General features: G+C 42.9%; 1 protein-coding gene across 2 annotated transcripts in view; it reads left to right on the top strand.

The window, feature by feature from the left end:
* Positions 1-10,155: 10,155 nt before the first annotated feature.
* The window catches only part of MYO1A (myosin IA), a 136,263-nt gene continuing 119,321 nt past the window's right edge, over positions 10,156-27,097 (top strand). For both annotated transcript variants that reach the window (XM_077297705.1, XM_077297703.1), the window contains exon 1: positions 10,156-10,316. The gene's annotated coding sequence lies outside the window, so the exon portion shown is untranslated. The remainder of the gene's footprint in view (positions 10,317-27,097) is intronic.

The following is a 27,097-nucleotide window of genomic DNA, read 5'->3' as shown; positions in this document are numbered from 1 at the left end:
TTTTTCTTCTTTGTTGCACTGCCAAAAATCTGTTCACCTTTGCAACAGAAGGAAAAAGCAAAAATGTTGTTTATCAAAAGGCTCTTGAATGAGTTGAAAATAAAATACTATTAATACTTGGGTAATCATTTAGTTAATTTGTGTTGCAAATCTGTAGTGTTGAATATATAATGTGAAATGTTTTTATGTGCAATATAATCATTATACTTTGTTATAACTAACCACCGTTAGTTACTATGCCCGGGCAACGCCGGGCTCTTCAGCTAGTATGGTTATAAAAGATTTCCAAATCATTGCATTCTTGATTTCTTTACACTTTACACTGCATCCCATTATGTGCCAATTGTGAATAAATCTGTCTGCATTATATGTGGCTTGCATGCAATTGTGAATAAATCTGTCTGCATTATATGTGGCTTGCATGCTTGTGTTTATGGTGAGGAGAGGAATGTTAGGATACTGCAAACTCTGTACACTTTTATACTTGCACTACCAGCTTATATATCGAAGCACTGGCTGACAATTTCCAGTTCTCATCCCTATTGGATGAGCTTTGCTGTGGTCTTGGAATAATTTCCTATGTTGCCCATTACAAAAATGATAGGTTACATTTCCTAAACTTTCAAAAATGACATCGCTCTGCAAAGCTTTGACGACAGAAAACCATGTTTCTGTTTATGGCCCTTTTCTTGTCTTGATCTGTTGACATCTTGGCACCAAAATTTAATGTCATTCATGGTTCACAAATTTTGCACAAATTTCTAAATGTTTTTTCTTTTTTCTTTAACCTTTCTTGCAAAAAGTTGCATGTTTTGCTAAATAATTGCCAAAGTTTGGCACCAAATTTAAAATGTACATAAAATTACTCCAGGAAAGGTGGAGGAGTACTGGAGTATATTTGCAGAAAAAATTAGAGACTTTTAAAAATGCGCACTTGATGAATCCGCCATAAACATTTGGAGACCCCCAAACCCTGGCATCAACGAGGAACAAATAACAGTTGAACAAACATAAAACAGACTGAAAATTAAGAGAATTATAAGGTGCTAATGAATTTTTTTTTTTAATTCCTCTATATTGGGCAAGCAATTATGTAGCAATTTCCAATGTTTTTAAAATTATATTAGCAACATCTTTCTTTTCTTCTCGAAATGCGGTCACTAATGGTACCACATTTAGTTCTTCCTTATTTCTTATATTTAGTACAGTTTCTCTAGTGAGGCTTAAGGTCCTATTTTTTTGTAAATTTAATTAAAATTTTTGGATAACACCTATCAAATTTTTTTACAACCAAATTCAGAACTTTTTCATTATCTTCCTCATCACTTACTATATGTTGTACTCTGATAAATTGACTGTAGGGAATCGATGTAATGATTTTTAAGGAGTGATGACTACTGTATTGTAGTATATTTTTGTCTGTTGGTTTAACATAAAGGGTGGTGCTTAGTGTACAATTGCTCTGTTTAACCAATACATCCAGAAACTGAATATTGGTGGTTGAAGAGGCTAAAGTTAATTCAATGGTCAAATCTGTCCCATTCTAGAATGTGTGGAAGTTATTTAACTGTTCTTGAGTTCCAGTCCAAAGGAGGAAGATGTCATCTATGTACCTCTACCACCTCCTAACAAGTTTTAAGTGGTGTGATAAATAGATAAGCTCCTCCTCCAATGCACTCATCACTATATTGGCATATGTAGGTGACATATTGGCCCCCATGGCCAATGTCAATAACTAATTACACAGCCCTGATGCCCCATTCATGTTCAATGGACATATACAATGATATTACATAAAATGAGGCTAGTATTACTTCATCATTTAAATGGACTTTAATTTATTTTAAAAAAATCAGTGTTGACCTGTACATATAAAGATGCTTGTTTTGCTAAAGGGTTCAATATTTTATCCAAAAAGATTCCGATCTTACTAAATACTGAATCAACCCTCAACACTATGGACCGTCCTGGTTGATTTGTAAGTGACTTTGGTGTGATATATACAGTAGAGCTGGAGTTATTGGGTTCTCCACCATTATATTATCAAATAAAGCCTGATCAATTACTCCATCTTTTAAAGCCTTGAGTAGTATGGCCTTAAAATCACAAATTATGTTATATTTAGGATCACCACTGAGTTTTTATAGACATCAACATCACTTAGTCTTTTGACCTCAGAAATGTACATCTCCTTATCCATGACACAGACCGCACCCTCTTTGTCTGCAGGTTTAATGATATTGTCTTTGTCATGGATAAGCTCAGACAAAGCTTTTGCCTCATCTACAATGAGATTAGAATGTTTACATTTTTTATTATTGCTAATCATCTTTAAAACCTCTATATCCTGGGTAACGGCAGTTACAAATGCATCAATTATTGGGGAATTAGTGGGAGGAACAAAACTGTTTTGATCCCTCAGGGTAACCTGCTGTAGATTAAGCTCACTAGTGTTACAATTATTGGTATGCTCTTTATTTTTTTCTTTAACCTTTTATGCAAAAAGGCACTTGTTTCTCTAAAAAGTTGCAAAGGTTTGGCACAAAATTTGGAGACCCCCAAAGCCTGCCCACAATGAGGAATAAAAAAAAAACACTGCAAATTAAGAGAAGAATAAGGTGCTGATTAAAAGCACCACAAAACTAGACCAAAAAAAGGGGTAAATGCAATAAGGAATGAGGCCCATAGAGTTTACTGAAATGAAATAATAAAAAGTAAACTTAATGTTTCCAATGGAAAATGTATCAATTTTATTTTTAAAGCAAAGACATTTTTTAATGATTTCAAACTTCTCTCTAATGTCATTCCTGGTTGGCATCTTTATCTATCTACCCCATATCTATCTATTAATCGATCTGTCTGTCCTTCAGTCTGCCTGTCTGTCTTTCATAGGTCTGTCTATTCTATTTGTCTATTTCCAGTATCTATTCTATTTGTCTATCTGTAAAGTGGCGCAGAATGGTAGTCGTGATGAATCTGTGGTACAGTCTTGCTCTGGCACTTCATAGACAATGGGTGTCCCAGTGTGTTGTAGGGTGTATGGGTCACCAAGCTCTTTGCAACAGTCAAACTTTTACTGAACAGTCCAAGTTCATCAGGTGGGATAGGCCACGTTAATTCACATTTTCCTCCTTTTAGCACAACTCCTCTTCAGTCATATAACTAGCTCATCCTGGATTACCCCCAAGCCCACTGATTCTGTCAGTCTCAGGGCTTCCTCATCCACCTTGGCAGTGTGCACAGGACCGGCAAGCTACTTGCATCTATGTGGGTGCCTGTGCATCTTGCACTTTATATTAAAGGACACGATGTGCCTGGCAGCCCTTACATCAGACCTTAGGCTCTGGATGTGACAGGAGAGACCGCTCGGGATCCCAGTAATGCCTCCCATTGCCAGGAACAAGTGATATATGCTGACCCTAGCAACCCACTGCCCCTGAGCTTGGCCTTCACCATGTACTTGACAAACTCTTACTGAACTCACACTACTAGGAAGTGCCCCCTTTTTAATTAACACTAGTGCCCACCCACTGGGCTATTTCTATCATTAGGGTACCGTCACACAGTGCAATTTTAATCGCTACGACGGCACGATTCGTGACGTTCTAGCGATATCGTTACGATCTCGCAGTGTCTGACACGCTACTGCGATCAGGGACCCTGCTGAGAATCGTACGTCGTAGCAGATCGTTTGAAACTTTCTTTCGTCGCTGGATCTCCCGCTGTCATCACTGGATCGTTGTGTGTGACAGCGATCCAGCGATGCGTTCGCTGGTAACCAGGGTAAACATCGGGTTACTAAGCGCAGGGCCGCGCTTAGTAACCCGATGTTTACCGTGGTTACCAGCGTAAAAGTAAAAAAAACACAAACCGTACATGCTCACCATCTGATGTCCGTCAGGTCCCTTGCCGTCCGCTTCCCGCTCTGACTGTCTGCCGGCCGGAAAGTGAGAGCAGATCACAGCGGTGACGTCACCGCTGCGCTCTGCTCTCACTGTACGGCCGGATCTCAGTCAGAGCAGGAAGCGGACGGCAAGGGACCTGACGGACATCAGATGGTGAGCATGTACGGTTTGTTTTTTTTTACTTTTACGCTGGTAACCACGGTAAACATCGGGTTACTAAGCGCGGCCCTGCGCTTAGTAACCCGATGTTTACCCTGGTTACCCGGGGACTTCGGCATCGCTCCAGCGCCGTGATTGCAACGTGTGACCGCAGTCTACGACGCTGGAGCGATAATCATACGACGCTGCGACGTCACGAATCGTGCCGTCGTAGCGATCAAAATTGCACTGTGTGACAGTACCCTTAACTATTTCCTTATCTCATCTGCTAATTGCTAAACCTATTATCACTATCCTCTGTCTTATGCTGTTGCTAAACCACTTAGGCTAGGGTCACATTGCGTTATGTGACCGCGTTTAATGGACTACGTTACACCGAGGCATAACACGGTGTTAACGTAGTCCGTTAACGCCGCCATTGCCTGTAATGGCGAACGCATCGCTAGCGCACGTTCACATTGTTCTGAAAAGCAATGGCTCTTAGGTCCACACATTAACAGTTGCCCGACAGTCCATGGACATAGTCCAGTTCCTTCATGGGTTCGTATGATCCCAGTCTCACCAATTTTAGGACCCTGACACAGCGGGTCTAGTGTCCTTGTACTCACAGGCCAGTTGGCCTATGCATCAACAGCTTCAGTATTTCTGCTGCACAGTCCATGCAAAACTGACCTGGCTCGAATCTGTGGGTCATCCGTTTCCTCTCCTGCCCCTTTTATGAACAGTCCCTTCATGTTACACAGTCCATGAGGCAGAGAACAGTTTGAGACCTTTAGTGTTTCACAGTTCCTTAATACAGCAGGGGGGTATGCATCTGGGTGCAAAAACAACTAGGAGGTGGGAAAAACATAAAGTTATGGCTGTCCTGGCCAACATACGGAAGTTCTCCGTTACACTTGGGTCACTGGCTTTCTGGATTGCGGAACAGTTCCTTTTGTGGTTCCTCTTTTGTGCAACAGGCACAACTGAACCATGCAGGTCTTCCTTTTCCTCAAGGCTGCCATTTTGGATTCAAGCATCTGCATTATCTGCTTCTTCCTCAGGGGGTCGGGGAATGGCCTCCATCTGCTCATTGGAGCCCAGTTCCCAGGCCACAAGTTACCCAGCTTCGTGTAGTGCCGGAGTCCCTGACATAAAGAAATGGGTAATATCCCCTTGCATCACTTGAACAATTGCTGCATAGGAGGTGGCAACTTCCAAGGACTATCACCAGCCCCATGGATGATGACCATCTCCCAAGCTTTTTCATTTCACTGGAAGGGATCATCCTGCTTTCTGCCTTCCCAGACCATGCCCATAGCATACCACCGATGTTGTCCCTCCATTTTTAGAAAGGTGACCCTTGTTATGGCCGTCAGTTGCTACAGTCTTCTGGGTAGGTGCTCCGTCTCGACTGCCATCTGATTAAATAAAATGTGAGGGCTCCCGAATTCCTTGATGGCCCCAGTTCTCATTGAAAGTTGTAGGTGACGTCCTCTCCCCGGGACGCCAACTCTTTGTACCTTACGGCTAGTTGGCCCATTAGCATATCTCTGGCCCAGGTCACAGCTCGCCTCCTTCTTTTTTCTGACCAGCACAGGTTCCTCAGTTTGCTTACCAGTTGCTGGATCCTGGATCTTTCATTGGCAGTTCGTCGGAATCCCAATGGTGAAGGATGCTGCCTAGATTCAGGCATTGATGGCTCCGTGGAGTAGTCAGTCCATTCCCAAGTGCCAGCTCCTGCTACCTCCACTGCTGGACCTGCTTGTTCTGGTTTCACCATTCCTGTCATCGCCCCCTTGGGAGTCTTGCATGTCTCTGCCATCATCTCACCTTGCTGTACCTTTTCTGCCTTGCCGCCCACAAATGGCATAGTCTTTTCCGGCTTTTAAGGCCCACCATGGATCTACTGTTTCTGGGGTGTGGCTTCTTCCAGCTCACTTGCCTGTTTTCTGGCAGTCTCCATCCATTCTCCATTGACTTGCTGTAATGGGCATGGTCCATTGGGGTGCTACTCACCATGAGCTGGCCTCTCCTAACAAGCTACTCCTTAGGCGGGACGGATTTTTGCGTGGTTTCTCTTCTACGCCCACGATGGGTGGGTCCGCCTTGCCATTTCACGTCACTCACATCCATCTTGCCGTCGGTGTTCAGAGCCATCTTTGCTTTCACTGGATCCTTCCCTGCTTTGTCAAGTTACTTGATGCATGGATCGATCCTGCCAACTACGGCAAATGTAAAGTGGCGCAGAGAGGTAGTTGTGACCGAGCTGTGGTACGGTGTCGCTCTGCCACCTTACAGACACCTTACCCCATATCTATCTATTGATCGATCTGTCTGTCTTTCAGTCTATCTATTCTATCTGTCTATACATCTATTCTATTGGTTTATCCGTAAAGTGGCGTAGAGTGGTAGTCATAACCGAGCCGTGGTCCGGTAACGCTCTTGCACTTCACCGTCAATGGGTGATGGGTGTCCCAGTTCCAATGTGTTGTAGAGCGTGGTGTGCATCACACTCACTTGTAGGCCGCAGGCCTCAGCTGTTTCCAGGCTTCTGTTCTCAGGAACTGCCGCACACAATGCATGCGACACCAAGTTCTTTGCAGCAGTCAAACTTTTCCTAAACAGTTCAAGTTCATCAGGTGGGATAGAGCACAGCAATTCACATTTTCCTCCTTTCAGGACTGCCACTAGGAATTTCGGGGCCCCATACTGGCAACATTTTTGGGGCCCCCTCGAGAGTCCGCCCAGGCTCCACCCCTCAAACAGTTCACAGTCCCACCGCCTTCTCTTGGAAAAATTCCACTTCTGCACCACATCCTCGCCAAACACACATTTACAGTTCCCTTCACAACATACATAACCAGCAGCTTTTGTTTTGGCCAAAAGATTTTTTAATCCACCACTATGACAAGGTAGACTCTTTTGGCCAGGCTCTACTCTACTGTAACTCACTAAACATTTATTAAAATATCCAATACGATTTAGGTATATTTTTAGTTATTTTTCAATTTTTAAAATGACCAATAATATCACAAACAAGGAACAAATACCACCACACCATGACCAGACCACATATTACCACCATATAGTGATATAGTGATCAAATAATACCACACACAAGTAGCAAAAACCACCACACCATGACCAGACCACATATTACCACCACATGGTAACCAAAAAATACTACATACAAGGAACAAATACTGCCACACCCTGCCCAGACCACATATTACCACCAGAAAGTGATCAAATAATACCACATACAAGTAACAAAAACCACCACACCATGACCAGACCACATATTACCACAACTTAGTGACCAAATACTACAATATTGATCATTAATAAAAAAATACAATACTAATATCAACCATAAGTGCCATTATACACAGGAGATCTGTACTTTGTATAGTGTCCATGTATAGGTAATACAGTGATCACCGGTGACATGATATACAGGAGCTCTGTATATAGTGTCAGTGTACAGGTAATACAGTGATCACCAGTAACGTTATACACAGTAGATCTGTATATAGTGTCAGTGTACAGGTAATACAGTGATCACCAGTGACATTACACACAGCCGCTCTGTATATAGTGTCAGTGTACAGGTAATACAGTGATCTCCAGTGACATACACAGGAGCTCTGTATATAGTATATAGTGTCAGTGTACAGATAACACACTGATTCACCGCTGACGTCGCTAGTTGACTACCATCACTTCCTACAGCCAGGACTTGTCTCTGCAGAAAATATCACAATTATCTAGAGCACATTCCTCAATTTTTCCCCAACCTCTACACTGCCAGATGAAGAAAAAAGCGACCGTGTCCCCCTGCACAGTAACAGGACATCTCCTCCCCCACACTGAAAATAGTATCCTCAAAAATGATATCCATTAGCCCCTTCAGTAATAATATCCCACATTCTGGATCCCACGTGTCCTCCCATTCTGCCTCGTGTCTCTCTATACTTCGCCCCCATGTCTCCATATTGCCCCATAGTCATCCAAAATAGTATAATGTACCCCATAGTCATATATAGTATAATGCACCCACATAGCAGTATAATGCACCCACATAGAAGTATAATGCAGCCGCCCCATAGGAGTATAATGCAGCTGCCCCATAGGAGTATAATGCAGGCAACCCATAGCAGTATAATGCAACCGCCCCATAGCAGTATAATGCAGCAGCCCCATAGCAGTATAATGCACCCATAGTTTAATGCAGCAGCACCATAGTATAATGCACCCATAGGAGTATAATGCACCCCATAGTATAATGCAGCAGACCCATAGCAGTATAATGCACCCTATAGTATAATGCACCCATAGTATAATGCAGCAGCCCCATAGTATAATGCACCCATAGGAGTATAATGCATCCCATAGTATAATGCAGCAGACCCATAGCAATATAGTGCACCCTATAGTATAATGCACCCATAGTATAATGCAGCAGCCCTATAGGAGTATAATGCACCCCATAGTATAATGCAGCAGCTCCATAGCAGTATAATGCACCCCATAGTATAATGCACCCATAGGAGTATAATGCACCCCATAGTATAATGCAACAGCCCCATAGCAGTATAATGCACCCATAGGAGTATAATGCACCTCATAGCATAATGCAGCAGCCCCATAGCAGTATAATGTACCTCATAGTATAATTCAGCAGGCCCATAGCAGTATAATGCACCTCATTGTATAATGCCGCAGCTCCATAGCAGTATAATGCAGCACCCCATAGTATAATGCAGCAGCCTCATAGATTAATGCACCCCATAGTATAATGCATCCCCTTTCCCTCCCCCCATAGTAGTAGAATGCACCCCCATACCGGTATAATATGCCCCATACCACAGCTTTACCTGGCCGAGCTCCAGCTATGCCCTCACCTACAATTCGGCTGTGGCGCGCAGTGTCGTTCCGTCACATGACAGTGACGTCATACATCAGCGACGTGCGCGCTGATGTCAGCTGGCGGCCTGTGATTGGCTGGCAGCTGTTAACTGTTGCTGTGCAGGAGGAATCTCCTGCACGGCAACAGATATTAACTGATTGTGCACTTCTGCTCATTGGGCCCCATACGCCAGTACGCGCAGCACAACTCCTCTTCAGTCCTGCCGCTAGCTCGTCTTGAGAACCCCCATGCCCACTGATTATGTCAGTCAAGGATTCCTCGTCCACCTCGGCAGTGCACCCGGGACCGGCCATCACCTTCCATCGATGTGGGTCTCTGTCCATCTTCCGCTCTACTTTAGAGGACATAATGTGTCCAGCAGCCCTTATGTGACAGGAGTGACAGCATTCCAGGTATGCCTCCCACTGTCAGGAACAAGCGACACATACTGCCCCTAGCAACCCACCGCACCTGAACTTGGCCGCTATGTAATTCACTAATTCTCACTGAACTCACACTATCAGGAAATGCCCCCCCTTTTTTTTATTAACACTAGTGCCCACCCATTGGGTTAGTTCTATCCTGTCTGTCTTTAGTAAATGGAGGCAACACACTAAAAATATGAAATACAGGTTTCAGTAGCACATTGTTGTGACATTTTGGTTCATGGTGTGATCTTTTCTCAAACTTGGGAGGCCTGGCACCCAAACTTTTTTTCTGGTGCTGCTCTAGATTTCCTTCTCTGTCTGTCTGTCTTCAGATCTCTCTTTCTCTATACACACACATTGTCTGGATTCACAAATCTAGAATATTAAGGCTGCCGTCACACTAGCAGTATTTGGTCAGTATTTTACATCAGTATTTGTAAGCCAAAACCAGGGTTGGAACAAATAGAGGAAAAGTATAATAGAAACATATGCACCACTTCTGTATTTATCACCCACTCCTGGTTTTGGCTTGCAAATACTGATGTAAAATACTGACCAAATACTGCTAGTGTGACAGCAGCCTAAGACTGTAAAATCTGTTTTAACAAAAGCTTGAATCTAGATTTAGTGCAGATTTGGCATCTTCTAGCTCTGATTGCAGTGCTGCTCTCTCTCAGGTAGGGGGTGATACAGTGTCAGCTACTTAAGGAAATAGGTGTGGTGACTAAGGGCTGTGCTCAGCTGTAAGAGTGGCCAGTCACTCTCCACAGCTGCCAGACACCATGGACAGCTCCCAGTGAGCACACACTAAAGGATTCTACTCCAGAAACCTGGTCTTCAAGGCTGCTGGGAGTCTTCCCCAAAATAAGGGGCTGCAGCCATCCCACCGCCAGCTCTGCCTGCTGCGATTACTCATTTCTCTCTTGCAGACAGGTAAGTGCACATTTCCTATAATTAATAGAAACTAAGCGAAAAGGGTCCATAGTTCAAGGAGAAAAGTGAGATGACTTCCTCTTTCTGGCCGCTAAAGTCAGAATATCTTCTATTGCACAATATGGACTTTAATACTTTAATAAAGATTTTTTTTTCTATGCGTGGTAAATCCAGTTTACTTGTTAAAGGGCTACCATGTTAATTTTCAATAATAGCTCTGGACTAAGCCTTCAGTCAGGCAAAAATGCAGTAATTGTGTCATATATATATATTGATGTGTAACTGAGCTGACTTTTGTCACTTCTGTCACTGCATATTGTTTCGCAAATCGGAACAAAAACCCATTAAATCCCCCCTACTATTTCTTAAAACAAAACTTTTATCAGTGAAATTTAATACCTATATTGAACCCATTATAAAAAAACATGAATAACCCAAACAGATCATACTTTAAAGGGCTAATTCATGTGCAAGTCTGATCCCCCACCACACGATTCCCATATCACCAGTGTCTGCAGAGCGAGCCCGGACCACCGGTGCTGGGCGAATTTGTCACTTGGCACAGCATATGGCGCTACGATGTGCTGCCTGGGGTTGTGTGTAGGACTGAACTGTCATGGTGCTATTTCTAAAGAGTGAAATGAGAAATCTGCTACATCTTACTTTCCCTAATGTAATGGAATGTGTATAATGGGCTCGAGGCCGACTCCTACCCAAGATTTCTGTTTAACGACTGTTCTCTTATTGTATTAAAACATTGCAGAATGTATGAGGGTTCACAAATGCAGCAGAGTCCGCAGGTAAGATCATACATGGCCTCCATAAGGTTAGATTCCTATTATTAGTTTTAGATGCTGCGTATATTTAGCTGCTCAAAATATGCGGCGTCTTCCAGTTCCAGCACAGTAGATGGGATCTCAGGCCCACTGTGCTGCTCTCAGTGCTGCGTACGCTGAGCTGCAGTGCGGGTTTGAAATCTGCGACTTGTCAGTTTCTCTTTTAGGTACGCTGAGTTTTGTGATAGGATTTTCCCCAAAGAATAGACGCTGCAGAGACGCACGGAAAACGCATGGAATCTGCACATGACTGTAGCAATAAAGTTTTCTCAAAGCCAAATACCAGGAAGTATCAAAAACCAAGCAGCTTTAATAAAAACACAACATACCAAAAAGAGGCAAAAACTACTGCGTGAAATATGCATGTAAAAACCGCACTAAAAAAACACATTTAAAATAACACAAGTAACTTAATTTGCGTAATTGGTGCAGAAAATCTACAACGTCGATAACTCTCCAAAACCTTATTCCCCTACATTCAGCCTAATAGCAGAGAGTGGGCACCCTACAAAATACCTGGACCCAGAGTCTGTCTATCTATCTATCTATCTATCTATCTATCTATCTATCTATCTATCTATCTATCTTTCTGTCTCATTCATGAAAATTATGCTAAGCACACTCTGGTCTGCGTTTGATCAGCGTGTGATCATAGTTTGATCCGATTTTATGAAATGAGAAGATGGAGAAAAAATGTCTCCATCTTCTCCATTGTGTCAGTCTGTGAAAATCAGATGTCATCCAAGTGCAGTATGATTTTTTTACACAGACTCATTGACTTGCATGGCCGTGTGTGATACGAATATGGGATGTAAATCATGCATTCTGATCCCAGGAAAAAAAGCGGTCATGTGCACGGCTCCGTAGAATAAAACTGGTCCGGGTGCGATCCGATGTTTTGTCGAATTGTACTAGGATCTAAAATACGTCGCCTGCACGAACCCTAACATTAAGCGATTAGGCTCTTGTAAATACACAAACAGATTTGCATGTCATGCCATAACATCCATAATTAAATATCTTTTAACCCTTCCTGCACCTTGACATAATAGTAAGGGGGTATTTACATTGCATGATCATTGGGAATAAGCCTTCCTAAAAAACGCTCATTTGCCAAAAATTGTGCAGTGTAAACAGGCTGCTTGTTCACTGTACAAACAAGCAAAATACTTGTTAGTTGGGTTTATGATCTTAGAAAAAAAAATCACCCTTATCAACAGCACATTGTCCAGTGCTGCAGAGAACAAAAATAATCTGCATGCACAGACCAAGCTGTTACTGATCGTTCTGTGCATCGTCATCATTGTCGGTCAGTCTAAACAAAGTTATCAAACGCCTTCTGATCAGCAAACATGTACATGATCGCCAATCGCTTACCTCTACAATAGTCCTGCAATGTGAACAAGCCCGAAATGAAAGACCTTAGGATTCTCACACACATTGACATACTCTACTATTACATGAAGGTGATCACCTGCCTATCGCCACTGTGGCCATCCGATCACCAGTGGGAGAAAGGCTGTCAGACACAACTGCTCTTCTGCTGGCTCTGACCAAACTGCCATTCCCACCATAATCCCACTGCTTTGGTCCTGAAAGGATTAAGATATATACCATGTGCTTTATGATAACTCATCTGTCCAAACTAAGTAATTGCCATCATAATGCGAGTGTCCGTGGTGATGAATCACTTGTTTTTGATCAGTGGACATGTGCTGGATGACTAGATTGCACTTTTTCTCCGTCAATGCCTACAACCGTGGGCCGATGGAAAAACTGCAGTATTCCAATTTTTGCAATATAACCTTTCATGCCTCTTTTTAGCCAAACCTTCTGATAGTAAACACATGTTGTAGCATTTTCTCTAATGACCGATTCACACAACTGGATTGCAGTTGTATTTTCTTATTTTCTATCCATATTACTGCCCAATCACATGTCTTGTCACCCTGATTAATTAATTAGTCCCGTATATACCAATAATGCTGTTTTTTCAGGTCTCAAAACCCACATTGAGGATGGGATAGCCACCGCAATACAGATGAGAAAATACAGATGCTATATGGTTGTGTGAATTAGCTCTAAATATGTGACCATTCTACAGTCATTGGCTATTTGTATATGGAGATATGTTGCTTTTCCAGATGTCATAAAACTGTGAAAAGTCTGATAACCGAGTATCCTGAGGGCCAACCTGACCATGACTGCGTAATCTACACACCATAAAACATAATGATACAAGCAATAGAGGAATTATTTTCTAACACATGAAGATGGTTCATCGAGTTTTCCTTAACATTCCTACCATCCAGTGATGGAATCCTAACACGTCCAACCACCTCCCCCTATATGAGCTATTGTGATATATAAGTGGTCTTTTCTTGACCACTGATATATCAAAGGGGTTGTGTAGGCATATGGAATTGATGAAATATAATTTTAGATAGGTCATCGACATCAATTCGGTGGCACCAGGTACCCAACCGTCCAATCAGCTGTTATTTTTCTCTACCAATGTCTAGTTGTAAAGAGTGAATTGAGCAGATCAGGTCCAATGTGTAGCGGCAGCTGCCAGGTGCTACAGAACACTTGTTATTCTCTGAAACTAATCTGCAGCACTTGGCTGTGGCTGCTACTCCTTGAAGCAGCTGCGCAGTGTGGCTCTGTTCAATGTTTACATCCTCCGCTAATGGAGATGATTGGTAAGGGTACCAAGTGTCAGCCCTTGTACAATTATATATTGATCTAGTAAGAGAAAAGTCAGCAATCTATCCTTCTTGAGAAACTCTCTGTTTATTGTAACTTTCTTCCATATGTGCTGAAACCACTGAACACAGGTTATCAAACAACTGGCGCGCTTCGGAAGTAGAAGTAAAGGTCCTTGTTCATAGCTAGCCGGCTTTTCTCTTACTGGATTCTATTGACAAGCTCCTTTCAAGCTGCCAAGAACCCTAGATGAAGTCATTACAGGTGTGGTGAGATGTTGGTTTTCTTATGTAGGATCTGATATTGATGACTTAATCTAAGGATAGGTCATCAATATCATATTCCTGGACAACCCATGTAAATAGGCCGGATGACTCATGATTCGTGATTCATAACATTCAATAAGACTGTTTGATTAAAATATTTTACCAAAATGTGTATAAAGCTCTTATGCAGACCTCTGTGTCTCCATATGGACTACAGACAAAGTAAATCAGCTCTAAGAGTATGTGCACACGTTGGGGATTTGACTCTGGAATTTTCTGGGCGGATTCTGCATCTCTTGGCAGAAAATGCAGGTGCAGATTTGATGCGTTTTTCTTTTGGATTTTGTACGGTTTTCCTGCGGATTTACTGCACATTTTGTGCGGATTTCATGCGTTTTTACTCCTGCGGATTTCTGTAATGGAATGGGTGCAGAAACGCTGCAGATCCACACAAAAGAAGTGACTGACATGGTCCTTTTTTGAATCTGCTTCATTTTCCGTGCAGATTTTTCCGCACAATTAGCACAGCATTTTTCTTTGACATTGATTTACATTGTACTGTAAATCACTTGCAGATCTGCAGCGTTTCCGCGCGGAAAAAAACGCTGCAGTTCTGCAGGAAATCTGCCTCGTGTGCACATACCCTTAACCTATAGCTGTGTGTTACTCCCAGTCCCTACAGTCTGCCCCACCATCTTGCTAACCTATAGTAGTGTCTGTAGTATTTCCATTGGGGATCGATTACAGGTCCTAATGTCAGTCATCTAGGTGTGTGATGCTGCGCGAGAGAGGTAATGTAATGGGTTAATGGGCGATATGACTAATTTGACCTTCTTTGAGGTAGGCGAGTGCTGTGAGGTTCAGAGGTGATGCGTCAGCGCAGTCGCTATCACTACTCCATGCTGTGGCCAGGGTGCGCTGGACTTTTCTCATTGATCTATCAATGTCCGAGATGATACTGCAACAAAACTGCTCGCAAATTCTCACAACCCACGATAATGTGGAGAGTGTATCCCTGTCACTGGCCTGATCTTTGCTCGCTTAGGTACTTTTATGTATTTATGGCACCGAAATGGCAGATTATTTGGACTTTTTATTTGAAGGGAAGATAAGATTAGATTTATTGCTCTGGTTTGGAAGTCAAAGGTGGATATAAAGTCTAAAGAAGACATAGTGTGCAGAGCGCTCCGGTTCTGTGCTGAGTCTTGTACCACGGCACTTCATTACACTGTGTTCCAAATTATTATGCAAATTGGATTTAAGTGTCATAAAGACTTAATTGTTTTATTTTTCAAATAAACTCATGGATGGTATTGTGTCTCAGGGCTCAATGAATCACTGAAATCAATCTTAAACACATGTGATAATTAGTTTTCCAGGTGATTCTAATTAAAGGAAAACTACTCAAAAATGATGTTCCACATTATTATGCAGGTCACAGGTTTCAAGCAATATGGGAAATAAAAAGGATCTCTCTGCTGCTGAAAAGCGTTAAATAGTGCAATGCCTTAGACAAGGTATGAAAAAATTAGATATTTCACGAAAACTTAAGAGTGATCATCATACTCTGATGAGATTTGTGACTGAAACAGAGCACAGACAGAGTTCATGCAAATAAAGGCATAATGAGGAAGTTTTCTGCCAGACAAATTCATTGGATTAAGAGAGCAGCTGCCAAAATACCATTACAAAGCAGCAAACAGTTATTTGAAGCTGCTGGTGCGTCTGGAGTCCTTCGAACCTCAAGGTGTAGGATCCTTCAAAGGCTTGCTGTGGTGCATAAACCTACTATTTGGCCACTCCTAAACAGTTTTCACAAGCAGAAACGGTTGCAGTGGGCCCAGACATACATGAAGACTAATTTTCAAACAGTCTTGTTTACTGATGAGTGTCGAGCAACCCTGGACGGTCCAGATGGATGGAGTAGTGGATGGTTGGTGGATGGCCACCATGTCCCAACAAGGCTGCGACGTCAGCAAGATGGTGGAGGAGTCATGTTTTGGGCTGGAATCATGGGGAACCAGCTGGTAGGGCCCTTTAAGGTTCCTAAAGGTGTGAAAATGACCTCAGCAAAGTAAATAGAGTTTCTGACTGACAACTTTCTTCCATGGTCTAAAAAGCAGAAACGTGCCTTCAGGAACAAAATCATCTCCATGCATGACAATGAATACCTCTGAGTCATTGGCTGCAATGGGCATAAAAGGAGATAAACTCACGGTGTGGCCACCATCTTCCCCTGACCTCAACCCTATAGAGAACCTTTGGAGGAACAGCAAACAAAAGATCTTATGAGGGTGGGAGGCAGTTCACATCAAAACAGCAGCTCTGGGAGGCTATTCTGACTTCATGCAAAGAAATACAAGCAGAAACTCTCCAAAAACTCACAAGTTCAATGGATGCAAGAATTGTGAAGGTGATATCAATGAAGGGCTCCTATGTTACCATGTAACTTGGCCTGTTAGGAGGTTTTGGAGTTAAATAGCTTTTTTGTTCAGTGAATGTGACCTCCTAATGCTGCAAACTCCACAAATGAGCATTTTCAGTTCTTTAAAACATATCAAATGTTTAGAAATTCTACTGTGCCTAATAATTTGGAACAGTGCATTTTGAGTTTTTATTCATTTTGGAGATTATACTGTTATCATTGGGAGGTTTCTTCAATAAAATTCGATGTATACTCTAACGGGTGATGACTTTTATTAGACTAACTGTCATTTGCACTGACCATTTAGGAAAATCCGAGAAAAATGTAATTTGCTTAATAATTTGGAACATAGTGTACATGTAGACATCGCCTAATAACTACCTTGGTCATTTTAATACAGTGAATTTGCACTGTGTTCATAGAAGAAATTCAGATAAATCAGCTTTTGTGGTGGATGCTTTATTTTCTTGCGACCACTATACACATTAGATGAAAGTTTTCTGAACCCACCAATTTTAGTAGAACTGGCCGACCATCAAATGTATATGGGGTCATTTCACATCTCTCCCAACGGATGATGGGGGGGAGGAAAAATCAGGAAATTGGAATCTAAAAGCCCAATCGTTTTGTTTTTAGGGGAGTTAAGCCACTATAGATGTATCTGACAGCAGCTTTCTCCTCTCTCCCCAGTGAAGATACATGAATGCTCAGCCAAGCGGAGCACTCATGTATGGGGGAGAAGAAAGAGATGGCTTTTAACCGAACGTCTGTTCATCTGACAACTGTCTAATATATACAGTACCTTTGCGAAAGTATTCGCCCCCTGGAACTTTTCAACCTTTTCCAACATATCATGCTTCAAACATAAAGATACCAAATGTAAATTTTTGGTGAAGAATCAACAAGTGGAACACAATTGTGAAGTTGAACGAAATTTATTAGTTATTTTAAATTTTTGTGGAAATTCAAAAACTGAAAAGTGGGATGTTAGGGCTAGCGGTACGCACCGAGTAAATATAGATGTTTATTATTATTGGTGCGTTCGCAGCCCGGGGTCCACCGTGCAGGAGGAACCTGCTGCTAGTGAATGGTAGCACTATTTGGCGGTATAGGCTAGCTCTGTTACCTCACAGAGTAGCCGTGAAAGGAAAGCACTGCGCCCTGTTAGACTCACAGGAGCACAAGCTAACTGCCGAACTGATAGCAGTCAGTTGTCATGCAAGCACACAATCTCCTTACCGGAGGTGCCGGTATTCTAGGGGCTTATTTCAGCCGGGTCCCTGAATACCATCACACATGACCACACTGGCGCAAAGCACATAACTTGGATTGATACTAGCGCATGGCCGTGCGGTCATGCGAACCTTTTATAGCTGCAGCAAGTACAGGACCTTCCCAGAAGGACCAATGGGAGGCTGCCTCAGAAGTCGAGCACCTTCAGGACCTTCCTAGAGGACCAATGGGATTAGCTGCAGTAGCTAAGCATGTGACCCTTGATCTCCAACGAGAGATCTTGCCCTGGGCATGCTCAGAAGGGGAAAAGCAGGACATAGTCCCAAAAACGTCTGCTTGCCGCTGCCCAGTACTGCCTACAATGGCAGAAGCTGGAGAGCCAGCAGTAACCCTTTGCACAGAGTCAGACTGAGCATGACGCTGGGACCAACGTCTCCGCTGAGCAGACTCCACTGCAGCAGGAGAAGAATGGGAGACTGCAGCGGAGATGACTCGAGATTCCCCCTGTGCAGAGGCGGGAACTCGACCCCTAACATGGGACGTGCAATATTATTCAGCCCCTTTACTTTCAGTGCAGCAAACTCACTACAGAAGTTCATTGTGGATCTCTGAATGATCCAATGTTGTCCTAAATGCTTAATGATGATAAATATAATCCACCTGTGTGTAATCAAGTCTCCGTATAAATGTACCTGCTCTTTGATAGTCTCTGGATTCTGTTTGAAGCACAGAGAGCATCATGAAGACCAAGGAACACAACAGGCAGGTCCGTGATACTGTTGTGGAGAAGTTAAAGCCGAATTTGGATACAAAATGATTTTCAAAACTTTAAACATCCAAGGAGCACTGTGCAAGTGATCGTATTGAAATAGAAGGAGTATCATACCACTGCAAATCTACCAAGACCCGGCCATCCCTCTAAACTTTCATCTCTAACAAGGAGAAGACTGATCAGAGATGCAGCCAAGAGGCCCATGATCACTCTGGATGAACTGCAGAGATCTACAGCTGAAGTGGGACAATCTGTCCATAGAACAACAATCAGTAGTACACTGTACAAATCTGGCCTGTATGGAAGAGTGGCAAGAAGAAAGCCATTTCTCAAAGATATTCATAAATAGTGTCGGTTAAAGTTTGCAACAAGCCACCTGGGAGACACACCAAACATGTGGATGAAGGTGCTCTGGTCAGATGAAATCAAAATCAAACTTTTTGTCAACAATGCCAAACGATATGCTTGGCGTAAAGGCAACACAGCTCATCACCCTGAACACACCATCCCCACTGTCAAACATGGTGGTAGCAGCGTCATGATTTGGGCCTGATTTTCTTCAGCAGGGACAGGGAAGATGGTTAAAACTGATGGGAAAGATGGATGGAGCAAAATACAGGACCATTCTTGAAGAAAACCTTCAAAAATGTAACATGCCTAGGCTAGGCAGCTTTTAAAGAACAAATTCATCAAAAAGGAGAAGAAAAGCTATAGCCTTAAAATTCAACACTTTATTGGAATTAGAATTAAAAATGTATATCTAAAGTTAAAAGACAACAACAAGATGTAATAAAACCATGGGGACACAATGTGCAAATGAAATTGGCCTCACCAATAAGGAAAGGTGCCAGGGGTTACCAGGATCTAAAATGGCTACAATAATAAATAAGGAATTTTCGAGGGGTGCTGTACGCGAAACGCGCGTCGGGGTTTCTGGTCTGCACCTTACAGGTAACGCGCCTATGCCACAAATGCTATACACTCATTTGGGTTACCAACAGCTACAAATGTTATTTTTTCTTTTTGTCATTCACAGCTGCTAGTTGGCTTTTCTATTCATCCATTTTTTGCACTTGCACCAAGAAACCTTGCTTACTTGTATAATACAATATTTGTCTTTACTATATACATCATATACATCAATCATTAAATAGGTCTTTTGTAAATTTAATTCATTCCATAGATCATTGTGACCATTAAAAGAGGTTTCTTACCCTTTTGGATATATTTATTTCATATATATACATATTTTTGACTCACAATTCCTTATTTATTATTGTAGCCATTTTAGATCATGGTAACCCCTGGTACCTTTCCTTATTGGTGAGGCCAATTTCATTTGCACATTGTGTCCCCATGGTTTTATTACATCTTGTTGTTGTCTTTTAACTTTAGATATACATTTTTAATTCTAATTCCAATAAAGTGTTGAATTTTAAGGCTATAGCTTTTCTTCTCCTTTTTGATGAACTTGAAGAAAACCTGTTGGAGTCTGCAAAAGACCGGGATGGAGATTTGTCTTCCAACAAGTCCAGAGCAATCCAATCGAGAATCTGTGGAAAAAGCTGAAAACTGCTGTTCACAAACAATCTCCATCAAACCTCACTGAGCTCGAGCTGTTTGCCAAGGAAGAAAGGGCAAGAATTTCAGTCTCTCGATGTACAAAACTGATAGAGACCTACTCCAAGCGACTTGCAGCTGTAATTGCAGCAAAAGGTGGAGCAACAAAGTATTACGTTAAAGGGGCCGAATAATATTGTACGCCCTCAACAGGGCAGACAAAGTACACCTGCGCAGGAGCCATGGCAGGAAGACAAGAAGAGGACGTCATCGTATGAAGATGGGAGGCGCCGGACCCGGACCGCAACGCCCATCGGACCGGACCGCCCCTGGGTGAGTATAATCTAACCTGTTTTTCTTACCTTTCAGGCATTACAGAATGCTGGAGATAAGACCCTGATGCCGGTGGCCTTTTCTCATATATGATTTTTGGGGTGACAGATTCCCTTTAACCTCTTTCTGACCTCGGAAGGGATAGTACGTCCGAGGTCAGAAACCGCGCTTTGATGCAGGGCTCCGGCGGTGAGCCTGCATCAAAGCTGGGACATGTCAGCTGTTTTGAACAGCTGACATGTGCGCGCAATAGCAGGGGGTGAAATCACGATTCACCCGCCACTATTAACTAGTTAAATGCCGCTGTCAAACGCTGACAGCGGCATTTAACCGGCGCTTCCGGCCATCCGGCCGGAAATGAGCACATCGCTGACACCCGTCACATGATCGGGGGTCAGCGATGCGTCAGAATGGTAACCATAGAGGTCCTTGAGACCTCTATGGTTACTGATGCCGGCCTGCTGTGAGCGCCCCCCTGTGGTCGGCGCTCATAGCAAGCCTGCATTTCTGCTGCATAGCAGAGCCGATCGAGTGGTGCCAGCTTCTGGCCTCCCATGGAGGCTATTGAAGCATGGCAAAAGTAAAAAGAAAATGTGAAAAAAAATTTGAAAAAAATATAAAAGTTTAAATCACCCCCCTTTCGCCCCATTCAAAATAAATCACTAAAAAAAAATCAAACCTAAACATATTTGGTATCGCCGCGTTCAGAATTGCCCGATCTATCAATAAAAAAAAGGATTAACCTGATCGCTAAATGGCGTAGCGAGAAAAAAATTTGAAACGCCAGAATTATGTTTTTTTTTTGTCGCCGCGACATTGCATTAAAATGCAATAACGGGCGATCAAAAGAATGTATCTGCACCAAAATGCTATCATTAAAAACGCCAGCTCAGCACGCAAAAAGTAAGCCCTCACCCGACCCCAGATCATGAAAAATGGAGACGCTACGGGTATCGGAACATGGTGCAATTTTTTTTTTTTTTTAGCAAAGTTTGGAATTACGAGTCTATGAACTCGTAATGACCTGGAGAATCATAATAGCAGGTCAGTTTTAGCATGTAGTGAACCTAGTAAAAAAGCAAATCAAAAAACAAGTGTGGGATTGCACTTTTTTTGCAATTTCACAGCACTTGGAATTTTTTTCCCGTTTTCTAATACACGACATGCTAAAACCAATGATGTCGTTCAAAAGTACAACTTGTTTCGCAAAAAATAAGCCCTCACATATTGACGGAAAAATAAAAAGTTATGGCTCTGGGAAGAAGGCGAGCAAAAAACAAACACGGAAAATCCCAAGGTCATGAAAGGGTTAATGGGAACCCTTCAGGTGATTCATGCTGCCCAAACCGCTGGCAGCATGAATCACAGCCTGGGTGCACGATTGCAGCCAGGCGTATTCTCTGAAATGCTGCGATGTTTAAGAAAAAATATACTTTGAAGATCCTAGACTGGTCCAGGCCCAAACATGCTGGCTCTTCCCAGTGCTGCTCCAGGCGATTGACAGATCTCTCCCTATGTATGGTTCGGACAGCATGAATCACCTGACCAGTTTCCTTGAAGGACTCGAATTTCCCAAAATGCAAATTCATTACATTATAAATCCATCCAAGCAAAAATCTTGGTCGCAATGCACATCACAAACACACTGTGGCCACATGTAGACACATATCATAATCATCTCCTCAACGAAAATTGTGAAATCATCTTTTTTTCCCAAAAACTTGTCATCTGGCTCAATAAACTTGGGATATTACAATCCAAGAGAAAAGATATAGATTGGTACAACTACAATGTAGTGCATCCTACCGTAGCAGATCAACTGGACAACACTTGTAGACATAAAATTATGGTGGGCTTACACCGCCTGACTTGCCTCATTACATGACAGCTGATCAGATCGGTGGTCATTTAATAAACTGTTTGGCAGGCAGATCACATCTTTGATGTGCACAGAACCATTGGTAATAGATGGTTCTGTGCACAACCATTCCATTCGACAAATGAACATTTTGCACGTTCTTGGCATTGGCATCCTGTTTGCCCTGACCGATTATGCTAAGATAATGACAATCATCTGGTGTATATCCATTTTAAGTATATGTAAAAAAAATATCTATTCACATATTCTATATTTTTACTCCATTATGATGTGAAATAACAAAAAGTGGTAAAATAAGGATAAAAGTTAGACCCCTTTCACAGGCTACTTGATGCCTGCACCATCCTAAGCCCATGTAACAGGGGCAGCATCCAAATTTAGTCCCTCATCTCATCTAGGTAACATTGCAGTAGCTGTGAAAATGACATCCATGTACAGGCTATAATGTCCTCGGTCCTCCATGGACCCTACATGGGCTGACTCAATGGTAGGTTCACCGAATGTAGAAGAACCTTGGCTAATGGCGTATTACATGCAGTATCCCTTTTCTTGGACGTTTCACTTGCAGTCTAGCCAAGAATCTTTAAAGAGATTTGACTGATCACATTTCTGAGATTATCTAATGAAGCATATAGTTAATGGAAGTTAAAAGCTTGAGGGCAGAGCGCAAATGGAGCTAGTAAATATTTAATTATTTTACTACAAAGAGGGGATCTTAAAAGACAAGAGCAAATAAGTTATTATTCTTCCATTGACGCTTATGTCTTCCTTACAAATACTGAAAAAAATATAGCTAGGTTAGGCAACATGCACAGTCCCTCTCTCGTAAACGCTCTCATTCATTCTTTTCCCTATATAATGTATATCAGAGCTAACCTGACAAGTCACTCAGCTTTCCATTAAAGCAGTAGTCCACTTCAATGATGTTGATGACCTAGGGTTAGGTCATCTGTATCAGAGTGGTGGTCTTACCCCCCACTGGTCAGTTTATAATAGCTCCAGTGCAGGTTGTGTACAGAATTACGACTCTATACCCAGTAGAGTGGCCACTGCTATGTACGCTGGTTCGTTCTTATTGAAGTGAATAGGAGCTAAGCTGCTGTACACAGGAGCAGTCACTTAACAGTGTGTGGAGCTGTGCTGTTCCAACCCATACATCGTTGATGTCCAGCCACCAATGAAGCTATTAACAGCTGATTGTGGGGATGTCAGGTGTCATATTCCCCAGAACCTACAATGATGTCCAATTTTTTGATATGTCATCAATATCCAAGTAATGGGCAACCTCTTAAGAACCTATAACAGAATTTTTGGGATTTGACCAAACATTGGAAGAATGTTTTGGCCAACAAATACTGCCATGCACCCTAGGTGGGTCCATTCCAATTTTCATTTATCTTCACATGAATGTATTGACTAAGCCCCGGTTCACACCGCCTCTTTGGCTTTTACTCTTAAATGTATTGTCTAGGATATGTAGTAAAGGTCTGCCTTTGTTTTTGTTTTTTTTTAAGAAATGAGTCCACTTCTGTTCTTAGGTTATATCAGATATAAGGAGCTTGTACCTAATCAGACAAATCTGCTTCTTTCTCCACCTATGAGATACTTCTCTTCTGTTCTGCCTCCAAAATTCATCATTTACTCTGTAAAAGAAAAAGCTAAAATCCATATTGGTCAAAGCAACAGGGATTGTCAGAGCCCTAAGGGATCGGATTACAGATGTCTATTGAAATCAATGGAGAAGGAATGAGAGAGAAAAAGCAAGGAACAGTGTGACAAAGCACAGACTCATGTTATTGCTTTAAGCATTTATTTCACACCAGTGCTGGATTCACAGCAACATTTTCTCCATCCACTAGCTCAGAAATAACTGAAAATAAAATGTAGAGCCTGCAGAGGGAAAACTGGTGAAACATGAAGGATATAAGTCATACTAGAAATACTGTTATTGCTCATGGACATATACAGATAATACCACCTACCTGAAAGGACATCTGAAACGACAGGTACACAACATGTGTTTAGGGCTAGGCTACAATAATGAGCACAACCTAAGTGGACTGGGGTGGCCTCCTTTCTCTTCTCTTTATGAAAAATTTGTAGAGACTCCAATATGCAAATTGCCTCTTCTGAGAAAAAGAGGACTTAACTCTATAGCGCCACCTGTTGGAAGTAGCGATCCTACAAGTCACAATCAACCCTTTAACGAGTCGTGCAATATGACTTAGGATAAAAGCCAAATCAGTATCTCAATTCGCAGACACGGTGTTTCAGGCTGTTGGCCCTCGTCAGTGCGAAGCATGAGAACTGATTTGGCTAGGTGAGAGGCTCTGGACTGGGGTCTAAGCGGTATCGTTTCTCCTTATGGAGAGTGACATACCATCTCTGGCTTGTCAAGGTAAGGAGGCTTATTCGCCGTGCAATGCTCCTTGGGAAATATAATATGCAAATTGCCTCTTCTGAGAAAAAGAGGACTTAACTCTATAGCGCCACCTGTTGGAAGTAGCGATCCTACAAGTCACAATCAACCCTTTAATGAGTCGTGCAATTGGAGCGCCCCCACACCGCCGCAGGGCCTAGGGGTACCCGGAGCCGGGCCTCTGGGTCTCAGTCCTGGGGTTGTCACGGTGGCTAGACCCGGTCCGTGGCCCTGTCTGTCAGTGGGGGACGTCCGGTAGAATAAGTGATGATGATGGTGCAGTAACGGTGGTGTAGCGGTGCAGTTGTGGGGTGCAGGTCGCGGTAAATAACGAGGACACCAGGTTGCAGTCTCTTTACCTCTTTACTGGAGATCCCTCAGTCCGCAGTCCAGAATACGGTTCACCAGGCTGCGCAAGTCCGGTCGGTCCAATGTCACTTCCAGAGTTCTCCTCACAGGTGGAAATCAGTGCCCTCCTTCTTAGCGCTATGTGTTGTAGTCCTTCCCTGCTGTGCTCACGGAAAGTACCCCACAACTGTTGTGTCTGTTTCTTAAGTTCCCTCACAACTCGATTCACTGATGTTCTTCTCGTATTCCATCCCTCCCTGTTATTCAGGTTGGAACGGCACCCGTTTGTCAGGTAGGCCTGGAGTTCTTCCGGGACCCTAGAGACGCCCCTCTCCCGCAATTCCCCCCCAAGACTTCATAGGTGATATGTGGTAGACAGCCCGCCTTAAACTGACTGCCCTGCCGCTGTTTGGAGTATGGCTTGAAGCTGTATGCTATTCCACTCCCTCGGCGTTCCGGCCACCGGTAATGCGCCTCAGTAGGATGTTGCTCCGGTCCTACAGCATGACCCCTACTGGTATTTCTCCTTTTTGCTTGATCTCGTTTCTCACTCAGCACAATCTATCTCGCTTCTAGTCCTTTCTTGGGCACTGCCGCTATGCTGAGCAGGCACGGTCCCGTTACGTTCTTTCTAATGCCAAGCCTCTGTCAGGATCCCACCCCTGACAGAGACCCTACTGTCTCTTCCTCCACAACACCCTCTGCCACAAGGTGTTGCTTCGTTCAATCCAGTCAGCTTTCTCCTCTAACTTCCTGCCTGACCCCCAGTTTACCCACTATGGTGGGGAGTGGCCTAATGAATAGCACCCTTAGCTCCCCCCGGAGGCCCTGCTGTGAAACATATTGGTGTCTGTGATACCTGGTCAGATGAACTCCTTCAGTGCCATCGAACGCACCATGGCTCCCCATAGTGGCGGATCCACAGTACTGCAACGACCAGAACTCTGGGGCGCTGCACAATATGACAGGATAAAAGCCAAATCAGTATCTCAATTCGCAGACACGGTGTTTCGGGCTGTTGGCCTTCGTCAGTGCAAAGCATGAGAACTGATTTGGCTAGGTGAGAGGCTCTGGACTGGGGTCTAAGGGGTATCGTTTCTCCTTATGGAGAGTGACATACCATCTCTGGCTTGTCAAGGTAAGGAGGCTTATTCGCCGTGCAATGCTCCTTGGGAAATATAATATGCAAATTGCCTCTTCTGAGAAAAAGAGGACTTAACTCTATAGCGCCACCTGTTCTCTTTTTCTCAGAAGAGGCAATTTGCATATTATATTTCCCAAGGAGCATTGCACGGCGAATAAGCCTCCTTACCTTGACAAGCCAGAGATGGTATGTCACTCTCCATAAGGAGAAACGATACCCCTTAGAGACTCCAACAAATTCTTATGAATCTTTTTGACTTGGGGTGTCAGGTTCCATGATTTTACAATTTTATGGTGTTTCTATTAACAAGGAAAAGTGCTACCGAATATGTTCTTCTTTCTGTCGAGAACACTGAAATCACAGCAAAATTAGTCAGTTCATGCAGATACCGTAGTTTTTTTTTACTTGTTCTCAGAGGCGTAATTTGACATGCATGGGCCCAAATATAAAACCATTTTTATTGCTCCCCAACCACCATGTGCCAATTATACCAGTGTCTTATGCGGCAGAGATTTCTTTCGACTGCTACCTCTGCATCTATAGCCCGGATCATTCGGCAATGTTCCGAAGCCAATAAATGCAAGTCTTCCAGTAATATAACCATTAACCCTGACTGATCTTGTGCTCATCATCTGGCCATACCAGTGTGGTTTGTATCAATAGATTCTAAATGAGATGAAAGCATTATTTATCACAGGTAATACAACGATGTTCACGTGTCAGTGGAGAGATCTGTAGAGTACGGCACTTAGAGGCCCAGATGGTAATTCATCAATTTCTTCTTTCCAACCCTTGTGCTATGTATCCAATTCACATTCAGTTATGAAGTACAGAGCAGATATATGAAGCCTTTCTGTGCT

Source organism: Ranitomeya variabilis, chromosome 3 (genome assembly GCF_051348905.1).
Source record: "Ranitomeya variabilis isolate aRanVar5 chromosome 3, aRanVar5.hap1, whole genome shotgun sequence".
Taxonomy (NCBI): Eukaryota; Metazoa; Chordata; class Amphibia; order Anura; family Dendrobatidae; genus Ranitomeya; species Ranitomeya variabilis.
The sequence above is the reverse complement of the archived record's forward strand: the minus strand, read 5'-3'. Positions and strand labels throughout refer to the sequence as shown.